The following is a 13966-nucleotide window of genomic DNA, read 5'->3' on the forward strand; positions in this document are numbered from 1 at the left end:
CAGTAAAATAAATAAAAATAGCAGCAGTAAAATAAATAAAAATAAAATAATTAAAGTAAAATATATAGGTAATTAGAAATAAAATAAATAAGTTTTTTGTTGTAAGTAGAAACAAAACAAAACAAGTAAAGCAAAAAAGGAAACAAAAAACAGAGAAAAAAATTATGCCACCTACTGGGCCACCACGGCCTGAATACGACTTGAAACCCATCCGTGGGCTAGGATTCAGGCCCGCAGAAGGCCTAGTAGGTCCCACAGGCAAAGAGAACGATTAGGCCCGAAAGCCTGCAGTTGAGAGGAGTTCGAGAGGGTGGGCGCAGCGGCGCTTATAAACCACTCTCGAGCCCTCTCAACTAGCGAGGTGGGACTAAACTTTTGAAGCGGGGCAGCACAAGGCCTTTGGTCCCGGTTGATGCCACCAACCGGGACTAAAGGAGGCATTGGTCCCGGTTCGTGGCACCAACCGGGACCAAAGGCCTTTAGTCCCGGTTGGTGCCACGAACCGGGACCAAAGAGTTCCCTATATATACCCCATCGCCATAGCAGAGCACTCCACAGTGCTCTGTTTTTTATGGCCGGCGAGGGGAGGGCATTTGGGTGCTCTAGCTCACGTCCTATGCACATGAGGTGTTCGATGAAATGTCTGAGCCACACTAGTTAATCTTTCTCCTCTCGAAACTCGACCTCCGAGCTCCATTTTCCCCGAGATTTGTCTAGGTTTAGCGGTCCGTCACGTCCAGTCCCTGTCTTCACCGCCGTCGATCGCCCGCGCCGATCTCGTCGCCAGCACCACCGTGGTGAGCCTCTTGTTCTTATCTTCTTTCTGAAAGGAAAAACTTCTTACTTTAGATAGTTACTTGTCTAACTTTGTTACTTTTATTATTCCTTGTTATTACATAGTGCGATGGTTTTGGTATCCGCCCCCGTCGGCCCTCCTCCTGTCTATGATTCGGATGTGGTATATATTATCTTTTTATAACTATTTGTTTCATTTATTGTTTATGACAAATATACCGACCAACGTGACATAGATTTTATTTATCTAGGAGGTGGTTGAACCGGAAATTCTAACCTACCCTATTGTCGAGAGGTTAAATTTAGTTGAAGAAGAAAACAATTACTTGAAGGAAAAAAAATTGAGGAGGAGAAGATGATATTGGAGTTGCATGTTGCGGATGTCGTCGATGATCACAATATCTAGATGGATGCGATGCGCTTGAAGATTAGAAAGATTAGAAAATATGCCATTCATACCGAGGCTTGGTATCATTATGCCGTTGGATCAATTCTTACCTTGGTTGCGATTATGATCGCATTTGTTTTCGCATTGAAATGTTTTACATAGTTTCAATGTATGGTTTAATTAATTAGATGCTCTGGAGAGCTATATATATGTTGTTAGATGAGAACTATGTATGTACTTTGGTTTTAATGTGATGATGAACTTCTCTTAATTTGGTCACTTAATTATCTATTCATGATGTTCTGTAATGGTTTTTGACACACTTAATTATATATAATGCACGCAGATGAACCGGCAATGGATGTACGGTGACAGACACACCTCCGAGTACATTAAGGGCGTGCATGATTTTCTCGAAGTGCCTGAGGCAAACAAGCAGAATGGTTTTATGTGTTGTCCATGCCCTATATGTGGGAATACGAAGTCTTACTCTGACCGGAAAATCCTTCACACCCACCTGCTTTACAAGGGTTGCATGCCACACTATAATGTTTGGACGAGGCACGGAGAAATAGGGGTTATGATGGAAGGCGGCGAAGAAGAAGAGGACGATGACAACTATGTGCCCCCTGAATACGGTGATGCTGCAACGGGGAAAGCTGCTGAAGATCAAGAGGAACCAGACGATGTGCCCAATGATGCTGCAAGGGGGGAAGCTGCTGAATATCAAGAGGAACCAGTGCCCGATGATGATGATCTCCGCCAGGTCATTGTCGATGCAAGGACGCAATGCGAAAGTCAAAAGGAGAAGCTGAAGTTCGATCGCATGTTAGAGGATCACAAAAAAGGGTTGTACCCCAATTACGAAGAAGCAACCTTGTCTATCCCACCATGGACATCGCCCACGAAGGACTTGCCTCACTAGGGTAGATCTTCACGAAGTAGGCGATCTCCTTGCCCTTACAAACTCCTTGGTTAAACTCCACAATCTTGTTGGAGGCTCCCAAGTGACACCTAACCAATCCAGGAGACACCACTCTCTAAAAGGTAATAGATGGTGTGTTGATGATGAACTCCTTGCTCTTGTGCTTCAAATGATAGTCTCCCCAACACTCAACTCTCTCTCATAGATTTGGATTTGGTGGAAAGATGATTTGACTGGAAAGCAACTTGGGGAAGGCTAGAAATCAAGATTCTTGTGGTTGGAATGGAATATCTTGGTCTCAACACATGAGTAGGTTGTTCTCTCTTAGAAAATGTGTGCTGGAAGTGTAGGCACGTTCTGATGGCTCTCCTCACTAATGAAGGTAGGGTGGAGGGGTATATATAGCCTCCACACAAAATCTAACCGTTACACACAAATCACCAAACTCGGTGGGACAGAATCATGAAACTCGGTCAGACCGATTTAGTTCAAAATGGAAACGTTAGGATTTTCGGTGGGACCGATATCTCAACTCGGTGGGACCGATTTCATTACGGTTAGGGCATAATGTAATCTCGGTGAGACCGATCACATAAACTCGGTACGACCGATTTCTGTAATAGGCAAACTGAGAATTGGTCAGGCACACTCGGTGGGACCGATTCGCTCATTTCGGTGAGACCGAAATGCTACGAAAGGGAAATATAGAGTTTGCATTGCGAACTCGGTGGGACCGATCGCTCATCTCGGTTGGACCGAAATGTTATGAAGGGAAATAGAGAGTTTGCAATCCCATCTCGGTGAGACCAAGATCCCTATCGGTGAGACCGAAGTGACTAGGGTTTCTGGCAGTGGCTATGTCAAGTGAACTCGTTGGCGCCGGATAGATCAAATCGGTAGGGCCGAGTTTGACTTTTGGTTTGGGACATATGTGGGTATGAGAAAGTTGTTGATTGCTTTTGGAGCGTATCACTAAGCATTTTGAGCAAGCAAGCCATTAAGCAACACCTCATCCCCTTTTAATAGTATTGGCTTTTCCTATGGACTCAATGTGATCTTGGATCACTAAAATGAAAATGTAGAGTCTTGAGCTTGAGCCAATATGTGTCCTTAGCATTTTGAGGGGTCCACATTCCTAATCCATTCCATACCAATCATTGAACTTTCTGAAATGATCATCTTGAAATAGCATTAGTTCAATCAACTATATGTTGTTAGGAATTACCAAAACCACCCAGGAATAGTTGCACTTTCAGCTGCGCAACCATGCCCTCTTCCTCAAGCCGCCATCTATAAATCGCACCTTCGGAGCACCTCTGAGATCAGCGCCACCAAATGTCACATCATGCCCGTTCCGCGCTGCCGCACTGGCCTAGATCAGGCCATGTGGTTGAGAACTTATTTCCATTATTCAAGAAATATACGGAAGGCCAGTAAACAAAACCTACTTCTGAACTAATTGGCGAGGAGAAAAATCATCTTGTCTCATTTGTTAATGATGTTCGGACTTTGAAGAACAATTATGGAATGAACGAAAATTATGCTCAATACGTGCCACTACATTATTCTTAAGCTACGTGCCACGTGTTGAACTACGGTACACAAGTAGAAAACTGGGCTTTGGTCACAGGGCAATATTCACATTAGTCCCGGTTCAGTCATGAACCGGGACTAATGTGAGCATTGGTCCCGGTTCGTGCGGCCAGGGGCCTGCCGGGCCTCGTGGGGGCATTGGTCCCGGTTCGTCCAGACCCTTTGGTCCCGGTTGGTGGGACAAACCGGGACCAATGGGCCACGCTCCTGGCCCACCATCCTTTAGTCCCGGTTCATACCACAAACCGGGACTAAAGGGCTGGTCCTAGTTGCGGCCAGTGTTTAGTCCCACCTCGCCAACCGAAGGGCGCTCATTATCTGTTTATAAGCCCGTCCCTCTCTGCCTTGTTGAGCTCCTCTCAAAGTGAAAATAGATGCCCTTATACAGGGAATTTGACCTAAATTCACAGTAAATTTCTTTGAATTTCATAGAAATTTATTATGAATTTAGGTTGAATTTTCTCTATAGGCGCATCTATGTTCATTTTTTATAGTAAATAAAAATAAATAAACCTTAATAAAATAAAATATAATGAACTATAGTAAGTAAAATAAATAAACCTTAATAAATTAAATAAAAATAGCAACAGTAAAATAAATAAAAATAGCAGCAGTAAAATAAATAAAAATAAAATAATTAAAGTAAAATATATAGGTAATTAGAAATAAAATAAATAAGTTTTTTGTTGTAAGTAGAAACAAAACAAAACAAGTAAAGCAAAAAAGGAAACAAAAAACAGAGAAAAAAATTATGCCACCTACTGGGCCACCACGGCCTGAATACGACTTGAAACCCATCCGTGGGCTAGGATTCAGGCCCGCAGAAGGCCTAGTAGGTCCCACAGGCAAAGAGAACGATTAGGCCCGAAAGCCTGCAGTTGAGAGGAGTTCGAGAGGGTGGGCGCAGCGGCGCTTATAAACCACTCTCGAGCCCTCTCAACTAGCGAGGTGGGACTAAACTTTTGAAGCGGGGCAGCACAAGGCCTTTGGTCCCGGTTGATGCCACCAACCGGGACTAAAGGGGGCATTGGTCCCGGTTCGTGGCACCAACCGGGACCAAAGGCCTTTAGTCCCGGTTGGTGCCACGAACCGGGACCAAAGAGTTCCCTATATATACCCCATCGCCATAGCAGAGCACTCCACAGTGCTCTGTTTTTTCTGGCCGGCGAGGGGAGGGCATTTGGGTGCTCTAGCTCACGTCCTATGCACATGAGGTGTTCGATGAAATGTCTGAGCCACACTAGTTAATCTTTCTCCTCTCGAAACTCGACCTCCGAGCTCCATTTTCCCCGAGATTTGTCTAGGTTTAGCGGTCCGTCACGTCCAGTCCCTGTCTTCACCGCCGTCGATCGCCCGCGCCGATCTCGTCGCCAGCACCACCGTGGTGAGCCTCTTGTTCTTATCTTCTTTCTGAAAGGAAAAACTTCTTACTTTAGATAGTTACTTGTCTAACTTTGTTACTTTTATTAATCCTTCTTATTACATAGTGCGATGGTTTTGGTATCCGCCCCCGTCGGCCCTCCTCCTGTCTATGATTCGGATGTGGTATATATTATCTTTTTATAACTATTTGTTTCATTTATAGTTTATGACAAATATACCGACCAACGTGACATAGATTTTATTTATCTAGGAGGTGGTTGAACCGGAAATTCTAACCGACCCGATTGTCGAGAGGTTAAATTTAGTTGAAGAAGAAAACAATTACTTGAAGGAAAAAAAATTGAGGAGGAGAAGATGATATTGGAGTTGCATGTTGCGGATGTCGTCGATGATCACAATATCTAGATGGATGCAATGCGCTTGAAGATTAGAAAGATTAGAAAATATGCCATTCATACCGAGGCTTGGTATCATTATGCCGTTGGATCAATTGTTACCTTGGTTGCGATTATGATCGCATTTGTTTTCGCATTGAAATGTTTTACATAGTTTCAATGTATGGTTTAATTAATTAGATGCTCTGGAGAGCTATATATATGTTGTTAGATGAGAACTATGTATGTACTTTGGTTTTAATGTGATGATGAACTTCTCTTAATTTGGTCACTTAATTATCTATTCATGATGTTCTGTAATGGTTTTTGACACACTTAATTATATATAATGCACGCAGATGAACCGGCAATGGATGTACGGTGACAGACACACCTCCGAGTACATTAAGGGCGTGCATGATTTTCTCGAAGTGCCTGAGGCAAACAAGCAGAATGGTTTTATGTGTTGTCCATGCCCTATATGTGGGAATACGAAGTCTTACTCTGACCGGAAAATCCTTCACACCCACCTGCTTTACAAGGGTTGCATGCCACACTATAATGTTTGGACGAGGCACGGAGAAATAGGGGTTATGATGGAAGACGGCGAAGAAGAAGAGGACGATGACAACTATGTGCCCCCTGAATACGGTGATGCTGCAACGGGGGAAGCTGCTGAAGATCAAGAGGAACCAGACGATGTGCCCAATGATGCTGCAAGGGGGGAAGCTGCTGAATATCAAGAGGAACCAGTGCCCGATGATGATGATCTCCGCCGGGTCATTGTCGATGCAAGGACGCAATGCGAAAGTCAAAAGGAGAAGCTGAAGTTCGATCGCATGTTAGAGGATCACAAAAAAGGGTTGTACCCCAATTACGAAGAAGCAACCTTGTCTATCCCACCATGGACATCGCCCACGAAGGACTTGCCTCACTAGGGTAGATCTTCATGAAGTAGGCGATCTCCTTACCCTTACAAACTCCTTGGTTAAACTCCACAATCTTGTTGGAGGCTCCCAAGTGACACCTAACCAATCCAGGAGACACCACTCTCTAAAAGGTAATAGATGGTGTGTTGATGATGAAATCCTTGCTCTTGTGCTTCAAATTATAGTCTCCCCAACACTCAACTCTCTCTCATAGATTTGGATTTGGTGGAAAGATGATTTGACTGGAAAGCAACTTGGGGAAGGCTAGAAATCAAGATTCTTGTGGTTGGAATGGAATATCTTGGTCTCAACACATGAGTAGGTTGTTCTCTCTTAGAAAATGTGTGCTGGAAGTGTAGGCACGTTCTGATGGCTCTCCTCACTAATGAAGGTAGGGTGGAGGGGTATATATAGCCTCCACACAAAATCTAACCGTTACACACAAATCACCAAACTCGGTGGGACAGAATCATGAAACTCGGTCAGACCGATTTAGTTCAAAATGGAAACGTTAGGATTTTCGGTGGGACCGATATCTCAACTCGGTGGGACCGATTTCATTACGGTTAGGGCATAACGTAATCTCGGTGAGACCGATCACATAAACTCGGTACGACCGATTTCTGTAATAGGCAAACTGAGAATTGGTCAGGCACACTCGGTGGGACCGATTCGCTCATTTCGGTGAGACCGAAATGCTACGAAAGGGAAATATAGAGTTTGCATTGCGAACTCGGTGGGACCGATCGCTCATCTCGGTTGGACCGAAATGTTACGAAGGGAAATAGAGAGTTTGCAATCCCATCTCGGTGAGACCAAGATCCCTATCGGTGAGACCGAAGTGACTAGGGTTTCTGGCAGTGGCTATGTCAAGTGAACTCGTTGGCGCCGGATAGATCAAATCGGTAGGGCCGAGTTTGACTTTTGGTTTGGGACATATGTGGGTATGAGAAAGTTGTTGATTGCTTTTGGAGCGTATCACTAAGCATTTTGAGCAAGCAAGCCATTAAGCAACACCTCATCCCCTTTTAATAGTATTGGCTTTTCCTATGGACTCAATGTGATCTTGGATCACTAAAATGAAAATGTAGAGTCTTGAGCTTGAGCCAATATGTGTCCTTAGCATTTTGAAGGGTCCACATTCCTAATCCATTCCATACCAATCATTGAACTTTCTGAAATGATCATCTTGAAATAGCATTAGTTCAATCAACTATATGTTGTTAGGAATTACCAAAACCACCCAGGAATAGTTGCACTTTCAGCTGCGCAACCATGCCCTCTTCCTCAAGCCGCCATCTATAAATCGCACCTTCGGAGCACCTCCGAGATCAGCGCCACCAAATGTCACATCATGCCCGTTCCGCGCTGCCGCACTGGCCTAGATCAGGCCATGTGGTAGTAGACCGCCATATCATCCGTGCATGGGATCCCCAACAACATAGCCAGCTACCCCGGAGCAGCAACCTGTAGAGGCATGCAACACAGAGCCGGATTGATGTGGTGCACATGTTGTAGATCAAATCTGATGGCAAATGGAAGCCAGCCATCCCAGCCAGTGATGGATGGACATTATTTTCTGAAACTTGTGAATTGGGGTTGACAGCCGAACATATCTTCAAATTCTGAAATGAGCTAGTGGAGTTAAGAGTTGAGGAGTGAGGAGCAGAGTTGAGAATTTGGAGGAGTGGAGTGTCGCCGAACAGGGCCTAAGTTTCTACTTTCCCATGTTATGATTGACAAACTAATGGTGATACTAAGATAAACATATCAACATAAATTCAAGGTTGGGCATATCGTCTGATATCATTACAGAAAATAAGTAAACGAAGTTTGCTTGGAGCACAAATTATAAGAGGTAACTTATATGCGCTGGTTGCTTCATAGAACGATTGTTCCAAAGGTAATATAGTATAAGATGCAAAAGATTAACCAAATTGTATGCTGAAAGGTAATGGAAAACAAGAACAAATCCGAAATGCATATATATATATTGGTTGTCTGGATGCAAACTGCAGTAAAGCAATATTGGCTGCAAAAAATTTCAACGAAATTTCAGTGAAATTTCGAAATTTCACATATTTCAGTGGGGTCCGAAATATTTCTAATCCCCAAATTTCGAGGTAGATCCAAACTGATTTTAAAATAAATTAAAATTCTGTTTGAATCCATTAAAATTAAGCGAAATTTGAAATCTTAAAATCCGAAATAATTTCCAAAATATGCGAAATTTCGAATATTTCAGTGAGGTCCGAAATTATTTTTTCTCCGAAAAAAAATCCTTTGCATCAGTATTCCAAACTTACTAATAAATAGGTTCTTCAGTGAGGATTTAGTACATGTATAATTGTATATACAAAAAAAACTCAATTCCTTGATGAACCAATGAACGGATAATATGGTGTGGCTTGGAGATTGATTTAATAGTTACACTTCTGTAATGGTAATATGGCAGCCAGCCTGGAACAACAGGCACGACAGTCAGCTAATTGTCCATCACCTCCGACTTGCAGTTTTGATCAGCTAATTGTCCATCACCTCCGACTTGCAGTTTTGATCAGCACTCGTCTCAACTTTTACTTTTCTTGAAGACAAAAACCAATTGGAGGCACCATTGGAGTCTTCACCTTAATCCTAGGAAAATCACCGGGATGTTGTACTCGGATAGTCGGATGCATCCGATCTGCTTATTAATGATATCTCACCATTGGATGGCATGTACGTACATGGTAGAGGGTGGATGAGGCGGATTTGGTGCTTTTTGGTAGCTTCTCGCCTTGTGATGGGTCCAGTTCGACGTCCCCGGCGTTGCCGGACTTTGAGATGAGACCTCCGCCGAGGTTGTGTCTCCGGTGCTGAAGATCATGCCTGAGCTGCAGCTGTTGTGTGGGGAACCTGTTTCACCTCAGTCGATCGAGCAGCTAACTTCGGAGGTGATCCTGATGCCCTTACCACCCCCTGTGGAGCCTTGTCGGGCATCGGCCAGCCTTCCTTTCGGTGTCGTGGAGCGAGGAGTTTTAGATGATGTGGTTCCTACAAGTGATGTGGTTGTTGCGTCTAAAGCATCGATACCTGTGCACGGGGCTCTCCTCGCCAAAGAGATTTGTGACTTCCTAGTAGCTTTGGAGGCTGCTGACCCTGGATCCGGGAAGACGATTCGTTGTCTCCTGAAGGAGAAGGCCATGAGGGATAAGAAGAGAGGTCGTGCTAGCTCGCGACCCATCATCTTAAAGGAGAAATCAGATAAGTGCAGAAGCAAGAAGAACGACACTATAAGAAAGGCGTCCGCAGGTGCTTGACCATGATGATGGTGGTTATGTTGTGGGGCAGTTCTATGTGGTTGCGTCTCATATACCTGCAGTTGGTACGGTTAGCATGTTGGGGGTGTTTTCATGTTTGCTCTGGTGGTTTTGTGGCCTCGTGATTTGGGACTAGTCTGCTTGCATCATGGGACTGTTGCTTGGTTGCTTTTCGTGGTCAAGTTGTAACGGTTTCGGGCAACTCTCCTCTTCTTAATTAATGAATCAGGTAAAGCTTTTGCCTCTGTTTAATTTTCTTTACACAAGGTGAATGTACAAAAAGAGTATTTAGCTGAGGAACAGTTTACGGACCAATACTTACCACTGAATAATGCCTCAAAATAAAGGTACACTCTAGCCAATTATAAATTTAGTAGAACAAAAAAGAGAGATAAGTTAAAATTTTGCAATATATATGGAGGATAAAAGACGATACTCTTAGCCTGAGAATTATATCTCAAATTCTCAATGGCTATCCCATGTTCTATATATCAAACCGAACAATAATATCATCTAGCCTTAGGCCATATTAAAGCCAGCATTGAAGGAGCTTACTTTTCAAATGGTACTACTACTTACATGTAATATGGCCATTATTCCACTGTCAATGTTTTCTAAACATGATACAGAGTAGGAATGATATCCCTGTTACTTCTTTTTGCGCAGTTTTCGCAATCTTTCAAGGACAATTGATCTATATACTACCCAAAAAAAATATGCACACATGAGTATTTAGATTTCTAATAACAGCGAACGTACAAACAACTTAGAAGTTTCTTCACTTGCTGAAAGACACATTTAGATGGATTATTCTGTATGTCCAAAGAAGTTTCCAAACTGAACTGTTTGATATATACTGCTCTCCAAGTAAATCGATCGTATAAATTGTTGATAAGAAAATGCAGCAAGGAATTCATCCATACATCTATTTTGTAACATGTATTTCATTGCTATTTGCTACGCCTAATTAGTACTTCTAATATACAGATTATTTAACTACATAATCGCACTTAATATTTCATTACCCTTACAACTAATTTCAGTAATTCTGATAAATATGTTACCTGTCAAGGTACGCTTTCCCATCTCTAATAGTATGATCCGATCTTGCAAGGATTGTATTTGTACACAATGCTCAGCTTCACAAATAGATCAACTAATAATTAGGGAAAACAAATTGAAATTTTTTTCCACGAAGAACACACCTCTTGTTGCTATATTGCAGATATGCATGAAGACTCGCAGTGCAGGACATCCCCGCTGGCTTTGCCGCAAGACCATGTGGTACGTACCATTTACCTTCCAACCTGCTGCAAGCCTGCAACTGCACTGTGCTGCTTTTTAGCAAGGGTGATATGCATAAGCAGCTGTAGGGCGACCTCTGCTTGAAGTATATGCCCTCAACTCCACGGAGCTGCCTGATATTGACACCTCAAGAGATGGAGGACGATGTTGGCAGCTGGCTGCACGGCTCGGAGAGAAACGCGAGGTTACCGCCGAAGAATCGCCGATGTCCATCAATTTAGGTTATCTTTGAGAGAGAAGCGAGAAGATACACTTTCCAATGTAAACACGGAACACTGGAAGCAAATTCGTAGAGTCTGCCCTCTACCATGTACGTACATGCCATCCAATGGTGAGATATCATTAATAAGCAGATCGGATGCATCCTACTATCCGTGAAGACTCCAATGGTGCCTCCAATTGGTTTTTGTCTTACAAAAAAAGCAAAAGTTGAGACGAGTGCTGATCAAAACTGCAAGTCGGAGGTGATGGACAATTTGCTGACTGCCGTGCCTGTTGTTCCAGGCTGGCTGCCATATTACCACTACAGAAGTGTAACTATTAAATCAATCTCCAAGCCACACCATATTATCCGTTCATCGGTTCATCAAGGAATTGAGTTTTTTTTTTTGTATATACAATTATACATGTACTGAATCATCACTGAAGAACCTATTTATTAGTAAGTTTGTAATATTGATGCAAGTCCAAAAGGAAACTGGTAATACTATCTATTGTTATTTTGGTAATCCAGATATCTGATGTCAGATTAACCAAAAAAGGAAACCGCATGATGAACGTAGTAATCTGACTGGCAATTATCAACTTGATGATCCACAAAGAAACGTCAGCAATAAATACATACATTCAAACTAAATGAGGAAGGATGGAAATGCATCAAAATTACAAAGAACCTTGTCCTAAAATGTATGAGGAATTGACATGAGCTAATATACATATGCTAAAGTTACCTGATAGAAGATGATCAAGCTACCTAATAGAAGACTTGCCCCTTATTATCTTTCTGTCCAACCAGGCCTAATATGAAATGGCATACAGAAAGAGATAAACATAACACTTGAAATCTGAAAAAGGTTACAATAAAATGATGAGAAAACAACATGATTCTTATTGCCAAATACAAAGCAATGTTTTAAATAGCGGCCTATAGACGGCTATTAGCGGACTATTGTACATGAGTATCCTTTAACGGCACCCTGCTAAAAAAACTATAGTGGCGCTATAGCCGGCAATCTAAAAATACGAAGTAAAAAGAGCAAGTAAATAATAACACGACATTTCAAGTGAACTCACAGTAGCCTATGAGGCATGCTTGTTAACAGAAGAAACAAATCATGAATACAGTTCATGGAAGCTTTTGTATAAGAGAATATATTGTATATCTTCAGCATTGAGTGTGTTCATTTTAACATAAACTGTACAAGTTTGTAATCTTAGATTTAACCCTGCAGTTCAGAACGGTGGAGAAGACGCATGGTCCCGCGAGACCCAACGACGTGAGAACGAACTTGTCGTGCCCACGAATCGATCCCCACAGAGGCCACTGAATCGATCCCACACAGCGGCGGCGCCCACGCAGACGAAGAAGCGCCACCCGCGCACGACCACCTCCAGCAGGATCACTCGGCCCACAAATGCCGGCCACCACGACGCAACTCAGCCCTCTCCATCCCCAATCGACACGCGGCGAGCGAAGAAACCCGCAGCCGCCACACCGCCCACCACATCTTTGACCAGGGGAAAAGACCACCAAGCCCACATGCCACAGCTGACACGCACGAGCCACGCCATCGGCACACTTACACCACACGGACCCACAAAACAGTACAGGCCGGGGGTGACCTGGTCAAAATCGAGTGCTGCCCTCAATTGAATCTAGGCCTGGAGCATAGTGTTTTAAGGATGCGCCTGTAGCATGCACTATTAGGTGGAGGGTTAACAGTAACAGGGGTTAAAACACGGCGCTACTGCAGCAGCGCGGGGTGGCAACACGCGGTGCAGGTAAAACAGTAGCAATAGCGCGGGCTCGAGAACAAGCGCTGCTGGGAGGTGGTCCCCACAATGTAGATCGGGGCTGCCTAGAGTAGCAGCGCGGCCGATCAAACCCCCGCTACTGCTAAATAGATAGAAGTAGCGCGTGGCCGCAGCAATGCGCTGCAACTATGGTTGCACTGTGCCAGCTGGTGGGCCCTATCTTAGTAGTAGCGTGCCCTATTCCTGCGCTACTGCTAAGTCAACCTTATCCCTCTCCTGCGCCATCCACTTTCTCACTCCCTCACTCACTTCCTTTGCCTCTTCCTTCTCCCGCTGTGGCCGCCGCATTGTCGCGGCCGTCCTCCCTTCTCCTTCCTCGGTAAGCCGCCGTCCTCCTCCGTCCTCCTTCCTCAGTAGGCCGCCATCCTCCTCCCTCCTCCTTCGGCACCCCTTCTCTCCCTCCTCCGGCCGCCAGCCTCCCTCCTTCTCCTCTCTCCTTTCTTCTCCCTCCTGCTGCCTTCCTCCTACCTCCTCATTCAGCCGCCCTCCTCCTATCTGCTCTCTCCTCCCTCCTTCGGCCGCCATCCTCCCTACTCCTCCTCCTCGTCCTTCATCCTCCTCCTCTCTCTCCTCCCTCTTACTCCTCCTCACTAGCTATATGCAGCGTAGTAAATTTAGGTATTGGAATGTATTGGAATGCTATATGAGAAATTTAGATATATGCAGCATAGTAATTTTAGGTACAAAAATGTTTAGTAATAGAAATTTAGTAAAAAAATAGTAATAGAAATATTTAGGTATGGAAATGTACTGGAATGCTATATGAGAAATTTTTAGGTATATAAATGTATTGGAATGCTACATGAGAAATATTTAGGTATCAAATTTAGTAATAGAAACTTTTAGTAAAAAGCTTCGTAATAGAAAATTTTCTATATAAAAATGTATTGGAATGCTATGTGGGAAACTTTTACTCAATAAAATTAGGTGTAGAAATTTTT

Source organism: Triticum aestivum, chromosome 6D (assembly GCF_018294505.1).
Source record: "Triticum aestivum cultivar Chinese Spring chromosome 6D, IWGSC CS RefSeq v2.1, whole genome shotgun sequence".
Taxonomy (NCBI): domain Eukaryota; kingdom Viridiplantae; phylum Streptophyta; class Magnoliopsida; order Poales; family Poaceae; genus Triticum; species Triticum aestivum.